Source organism: Artemia sp. Qi Xiang Cuo, chromosome 19, assembly GCF_049724085.1.
Source record: "Artemia sp. Qi Xiang Cuo chromosome 19, ASM4972408v1, whole genome shotgun sequence".
NCBI lineage: Eukaryota > Metazoa > Arthropoda > Branchiopoda > Anostraca > Artemiidae > Artemia > Artemia sp. Qi Xiang Cuo.
In genome coordinates, this window is record NC_142812.1 from 59,569,279 (window position 1) to 59,576,868 (window position 7,590).

General features: G+C 34.3%; 1 long non-coding RNA gene across 1 annotated transcript; it reads left to right on the top strand.

Annotated features, from left to right (window-relative positions):
* Positions 1 to 4,562: 4,562 nt before the first annotated feature.
* LOC148941066 (uncharacterized) lies at positions 4,563 to 6,702 on the top strand. Its single transcript, XR_016143385.1, has 2 exons — positions 4,563 to 4,707; positions 6,604 to 6,702. It is a non-coding gene; the product is annotated as an uncharacterized LOC148941066 (long non-coding RNA).
* Positions 6,703 to 7,590: the final 888 nt, after the last annotated feature.

Here is a 7,590-nt window from a genome sequence, read left to right on the forward strand (position 1 = left end):
GTAAGACTCGAGAACAAGCCGGTTTCTTCGTTAGTTACTTCGTTACTTTAGTAAAAAAAATGTGGCTATATTTAGGCACATTAGGGGGGGGAAGTATATTGGGTCTTCATGCAAAATGTGTTAGGTAGAATTATTCTGCACATTATGAAGTAAGAATTGTTTTCTGAGTTCAAACTCTCCAAATATTTTACCCCCCCCCCCATCCCCTAATGTGAAAATATATGGCCCAAATTATATAGTTTTCATCTATTCTGTTACTTGTCTTTGTCTTGTCTCACGCTAAGCTGAAAGAAACTAATGAAGAAACCGATTTGTTCTTGAGTTTTACACAGCGGAAACTTGAGTGAGCGTTTTATAATATACAAATACTACGGAAAAACAATAAAACTCAAATAAAATTCTCAGATTTGGTAAACCTTATTTTCCACGGGGGAATTTTCAGGGGGGGGGAGTATTTCCCACTGGGGGGGGGGTCCGATGGGCGTATATTCCGGGGCTATTTTCCAGGGGGGTAAACACAGGCCACCCCCTGGAACAGCCACAGCCATTTATCTGAAACGTTCAGGGAATGTTGAGGGGGTGTAGAAATAAATCAAAAGCCCCTAATTAGAACTCTTGAATTAGAATTAGATATTTTAATTTTTACGGCAGAGACATGGAAAACTGAAGAACTGCTCATTATATTAAAACCAAAGTTTTGGCAATCAAAAACGAACAGAAATTAACTAAAAAAAATCAGAAAAAGGAGTTTTTTAAAGAAAAGTAAAGAGCCATATTAAACTTGAGACCACCAGAAATAAATTTCCTCATAATTCAAACTCAAAGCGACCAAAAATTACTATTACAGAATAATTGAAACCCAAAACGAATAGAAATTAAAATAAATGGACACACAAAATATATAGACAACAGATGCTAATGTAATAAATAAATCTTGAAACAAGTAAAAATTAAATTGAATGTTCAAGTCCAATTTGAAACGAACAAAAATTACTACAAACCGGAGTTTGGCTATTGCCCTTTTCCCCCATCCCTAAACGTAAAAGTCTAAAGCTTGTCGCGGCTTTTGCGCTTTACTGAAAATAAAATATACTACAAATATTTTGTTGGATATTTACGATATTAAAAAAACAAAAATAGAAATGGCAATGTCAAAAAATTTTGAATTGCAGGAAAATATAGATAGTTTTCAACCTAGTTTCAAGATGGTTATCAATAAAACGCAAATTATCTGTGTTATTACCTGCTATCTATATTTTCTCTATGATCGTTTATTTTAATTTTTTTTTGTTGGGTTTCATTTATTCTTTAATAGTGACTTTTGTTCATTTTAAGTTGGAGCTGAACATTCAATTTAGTTTTTCCTCGTCTAAGATTTATTTATTCATCTATATTAGTACCTGTTATCTATATTTTCTCTATAATCGTTTATTTTAATTTTTGTTTGTTTGGGTTTCATTTATTCCTTACTTTTAATTTTTGGTTGTTTTAAGTTTGAATTTTTATAGAATTTATTTCTGCTGGTCGTTGGTCTTAAGTAAAATTTTTCTCTATATTTATCTTCGGAAAACTTTTTTTTGGAACGTTTTTTAGTTAAATTCGTACAAGTATACAGATACACGTTTTGCACAACGTACGACAACAAATCTATTTTTCAGTGTTATTGGCTCATACAGAATGCTTAGAAATAAAGCGGTGCAGCCGATGGAATGCAGCTTACATGGGTGCCAATAAGGGGCGGGGTGGGGGGCATGAGGGGTTGCCAGCCCCCTCCTGGCTGAATGATGCGGCCTTATTTTTATATTTTGGTTTGAGATTTCTATTATATACCATGAAAAGTGCCATTTATACCTGGTAAGCCCTCCCCCCTGGAATTCACCTTATGGTTGTTCAAGGCAGCCTATAGAGCAAAACAACACGGAAACAGAAAATTGAATAAGACTGAACGTGTATTAAACGGTTGGAATAATGTTAAAGGGCTTGAATGCAGTCAACCACCACAACCAAAAACGTAAAGGTCAAGATTTTTTCTTTGTTATTTTTACGTTAGAACAAATAGGCCAGGTGAAAGCATTTTTGTTTCAGTGAAAATTTTCTTTCTTTAAATGACCTTGAGTTGTTCATTGTTTCAATCAGAATATTTAAGCTGTAATTAAGTGAATCAGATTAGTTGAACGAGTAGGCTTATAGAAGACATGAAGATTGTAAGTAATATTTTTATGGCCTTTGGAAAAGTGCATGACTTTTCAAATATTAGATGATTTAGATCTTAATTTGCAAAACAAATCAAAAGTCACGTCACAGGTTGGGATATATTCACTATAAAAAAACAGACATTATTTATAAAAGATTTTACTATTCAAAACTTTTCGTTGTTTTTACTCGCTTGAAAATGTTTTGCAAAAGTAAAATTCATGTTTTTAAAAATATACGGTTCATCATCCAAAACAAATTCATTTGAAGCAATATTCATTTGAAGCAACGTTGTTAAACCACTCAACCCCCAACGACATGCGATTTAAACCTGAGTCAGAAACAAAGAATTTACGTATAAACAAACATTCCAACAAAACAAACATTATAACTCAAATCTTTTCGTTGTTTTTACTCGCTCAAAATTTACACAAAAAAGAAAAATTAGGTTCTGAATAATATATGTTTATCGTGGAATAAACTTATTTGAAGCAGCATGGTTGTTAAACCGCTCACCGCTACACGACATTCCAATCTCAATTTGAGTCACCCGTTTTTTTCACAATAGTCGAAATCTCTAGTAGATACGCCTCCAGGAATGAAATAACCCCACTAGTGCAGAGCCAAGGCTTGTAAATTCTGCCATTGTAAATTACCATTTTTTTATACAAATTTTGTTATAGTTAAAGGGGGACATGACTGATTCTGGGAGTCCGAAAAGACTAAGGGGCTATTTGTCTCTCCAGAAATATGGAAAAATGAACTTTGCTTACGACAATATGTCACAAAAACAAACTGACTGAATTAAATCATACTTTTAACACAGTATAGACAGATAAAGACAATCAATCAATTTGTTCAACCAATAAATTCACAACAACAACACTTCAACATAGATTCCCCCGTAAGGCTCTATGGCCAGGAAAAAAAACAGGAGAGAAACAAAACTGAAATATATACATTAAAAAAAATTCAACATAATAAATTTACACCTTTCAGAGACTCAGCACAAAAAAAAAATCAAAATCACGACAAGAAAAAAAAACAGTTAATAATGTCTAATATATAATTAGACAGGTAATAAAAGTGCTGACGGATATGTTTCTTGTTTTCTTTGCCTGAAACATGATGAAAATCATAGTCAATGGAGCACAAAGAAAATCTGGTGAAAATGGAAAGTACAAACTTAAACGTTATGCTTAAAAAAAAACAGACTTGTATTTACTTATAAAGAAAATAAATAAATAACCACAGAGCAAATTCTTTGCTTTTTCCTTTCGCGGATTACTTTTTCTAATACAGTACATTATTCTTGCCCTCCCCCACAAGCATCTACAAAGCTAGAGAATCAGGAGGGGTGAAGATAGTTCAAAGGATAGCCCTCTTCCAGCTTGCCAAGTGCACCCCCTACCCCTATGAAAAGTTCCTCCTTATGCGAAGCCCTCATTTTTTAGTTTTTTGTTGCCTTTTGAGGAAATAAAGGAGAAAATTATAGACATTGAGAACAAAATAATAACATAAGTAGCTCTGACGACACCCCTACTCAGCCGTCCTCCGTGTAAAAAGAAGAATAAAACAATATTTAACACACAAAGCGAAATAAAAAGTCCAAAGAAAAATTTTTATGCAAGCCCCGCAATCTCACCAAATGCAAAAAAGCCAATGAGAAATGAGCCTGGAATAATTGGAATAACTAAACATTTAGTCCGGGTATGCATTCTATTTCATAATACTCTAGTTATTGCATGAGGCAGACCAGTAGATGTCTCGCCAGAATCATTTGCAGCATGTTTTCGCTTGCTGAAATTTTCGTCTTTTATTTGTTCTAAGTTGTTTTCTTACCTCATGTTTAGCCAGTGTGGTCTTAGAACTTATATACCATAATTAAGTTCTTAACGGGGCGATTAATAACTATTCTAGACAAAGCTAATGCCGGTTTAATACTTCATCAAATGACTAGACATTTTGATTTTTGGTCAAATCAATTTTATGTCATATTAGGAGGATGCCATTTAGAAGCAAGGTTTAAGGGGCGTCTTTTAAGGTGTTAAGGAGCATTTTGATGGAGAGCATTAGGTACTTGAAGAGATTGGGTGCTTAGTATAAATAGATCCTCAATATTTAGGGGAATTTTAAAGACATGATAGAGGAGCATACAGAAAAATGATAACATCTCATATACGATGGGTACCGTTGCCTCACGATTTCTTTTCTTTTCTTGCTTTTTTTCTTGATTTTTCTTTTATTTTCCTCTTCTTCTTTTGTATTTTGATATTTAATTCAAATCCTTTTCTTTTCCTCTTCTTCTTTAGCAAATGATATTTAAATGTCTATGAGCTAAAAGTTGAAAAAAAAAATTCTAGGTGTTCTTTTCACTTATTCTCGCCGCTTTGATATCTATTACATTTGCTGGCGGCTATGGAGGAGGAGGAGGAGGAGGCTACGGAGGCGGTGGTGGATACAGTGGTGGTCCTGGAAATTGTGGCACTTGTGTCTGTCCAGTTATAAAAGAAGGTATGATGATCTATTTCAATAATATGTTTTGCTTCTGTTTTAGTTAATGTTCCTTTCTTTGTAGTTTTTACCAATTAATCATATAAATATAATTAATATATTGTTATATTGATATATTATTATTGTTATTATTGTTATATTAATAATATATAATTAAGTAATTAATATAAAAAATATATAAAGATCCTCCAGAGCAGCTGCTGGTCTACAAGACGTCAAATTGACGTTTCAGTTGGTGGGTCGTTTTTAAAGAGACAAGTGGCAAACGTTTCACCTAATTTTGCGGCAGCGATAATAAAATCCAGGTACCCATATTTCCCAGCAGAGGATCATTCGGCGATTCTACCACAGGGTTAGCTATCACGTTCTTACATTATTAAGGAAGAAGAACGGTAGGAATGAAATGTGTTTCTCTCGTTCCAAAACAACATTCGTGGTGGTATGCACGAGACAAAATACGTTTGAAGCTTCGATAATACTAATCTTACATATTTTATTCCTAAGATAATGGACAACAAAAAGTGATACGAATTCCAACAGAGGTTTCTAGTTGAAATAGTTAGCAAAAACTTTTAAAAATTATGCCTAAACTTAAATGATTACTTAAATATTTGCATAGATAATTGTAGTTTTGCAATTTTACAAGGGGAGAGGCTGGGCCTTACTCCTTTTTTGGGGGTGGGAGGGTATAATCCATGTGAATCAAAACATATTCCTTGCAAAAACAGCCTTAACCAGCGTAGCTTGGATTTGCTATAGGATTTTCCCCCGTTTACTATCTTGACTTTCATCTTAGCTCTTAGCTCTTATCTTAGCTGTTATCTTAACTAATTTGCCCTTATCTTAACCTGTTCTTAACTTGTTTCTTTTATTTTTGCTTATTATTTACTTTTATATGTTTCTTTTAATCATTTTGTGCTTGTGCTTTATACATGCACCCCTCCTCTTCCAAAAATAACAGATCAAAAAGTGAGTCTTGTATGGTGTTTTCACTTTGGATCTACAATCACAATATAAACTATGTAAATGGTCAAATAGCTTTTCGGTGTGGCTGTGAGAAGGCATAAAGCAGGTGTGTAAGCAGTGGCCTCTGTCAGTTCTTTCTTCCCTGAAGCTTCTTCTTACGTTTTCTGTAGAATTTACCTGTATCGGCGTTTAGAAGGAAAGCCTCTCTTTTGGCAATTTCAGCTCGCTTTCTTTCTTTTTTAATCTACCGGACACCGCCTGGTCGAAAACTCTACTGACCGATACTTGCTCTAATGTTTGGCGTATTTCTCCGGAAAAATCCTCCTTGGAAAATTTCCCCCACCCGAAAATTCGTCTCTACAAAATATTATCCCTAGGAAAATTCCACCGTAAAACAAGATTGTCGCAATAGAGGGAGCATCATTACCCCTCTATCACCAATAGTAAAGTCGTAGACCATAAATATTTCCGGAAATCATGAGGGATTAAACGTGAATTTCTACCCACCCTCTTTTCCTCTTTCCCTAGAACTCTCAAAAATGAGAGTCATGATCTTTTGGCATTAAAAGGGACTCTAAAAGGCATCGGTCCCAACCCCCACTGATAAAATAATCTGCCACCCCTCTTTCATAACAGCTGGCGCCGCTCTTAAACATCATTGCATATAATTTTATTAAATATGAAGCAAATCAGTTTTGCTAAAGTATCATTCAAAAGAAATCCTAGAAATTTTTCTGTAGTAAGAAGGAGGGAGAGGAGAAGTAAGAAGGGGAAGTAAGAAGGGGAAGGAGGGTATCACCCCACAGCAGTTTTACTCAGACTTAGTCTAAATGAATGGAGACTTAGTCTGTTCCTTCACCTCCCTATTTGGCTGTTTGCACCTTCGCTTCTGAGCCTTGTTATTCTGATCATAGCTATTTTTTGTTTCAGGTTACCACAAGTGAAGAAGATACACCCAGAAATTATGTGAAGAATAGTTTTGTTATTTTTTTTTTATTTATTTCCAAACAATAAATTATTATAGCTTAATTATATTTTACACCCGGTTTGTTGTAAAAGCAATTTGACGAGTAGGCCAGACTAAGAAAGGAGCTTTAACTTTTCCACTTGCAACGCCTTTTACCCAAAGAATAATTTTCATACCCCATATGTCAGAATAAGATATGATTATAATATCTTATTATAAAGGTACATAAGAAAAAAGAATCAGCATATGAGCATTTGATGGATTATAATGTAAATTTTCTTGGAAATAGCTTTTGATTACGTACAGCAATACAATATTTTCAGTAACAAAAGTTGAGGGGAATGCTAAATTTATATGCTCCAAAAGCCACGGCCGTATCCAGGGGTTGAGGTTATGGGGTTTAAATCCCCCTCCCCCCCTCTAAAAAAAATGTTTGTCCGACTCGTAAAAACATAACAAAAACGAATATAAACAAATTTTTCATGTGTTTCTTTAGCCCTCCCCTTGAAAGGATCTGTTTGTTAACTTCCCCCCCCCCAAAAAAAAAAAAATGAATATGACCCTGCCAACGCCGTATGGGATTTTGACTCGAAAATTAAGAGGATCCAATTTAGATCACAATTTTAAATCCTAGAATTACTAAAATATATTAAAATATTCTTCAAAACAGTCACTAATACGCAGCGTCACTCTATGAGCCAACTTTATTCCAAAACCATTCATGCCCCTAGTTTATTTGAGTATGATGAAACCTTTTGGCTAAGTATCAAGCCAAAAGTGCTCCCCTGCCACTTTAATGTAACTGCCATAGTACTATAGTAATGTAGCAATATACTATAATGTACTATAGTAGAATGTACTCGCCCAACTGAAATCTCGATGCAAAAAGCACATTTAGGCCTATCCAGCAACTACATACCAGTGCTGATTTTGTTATTTTTAAGTACCCA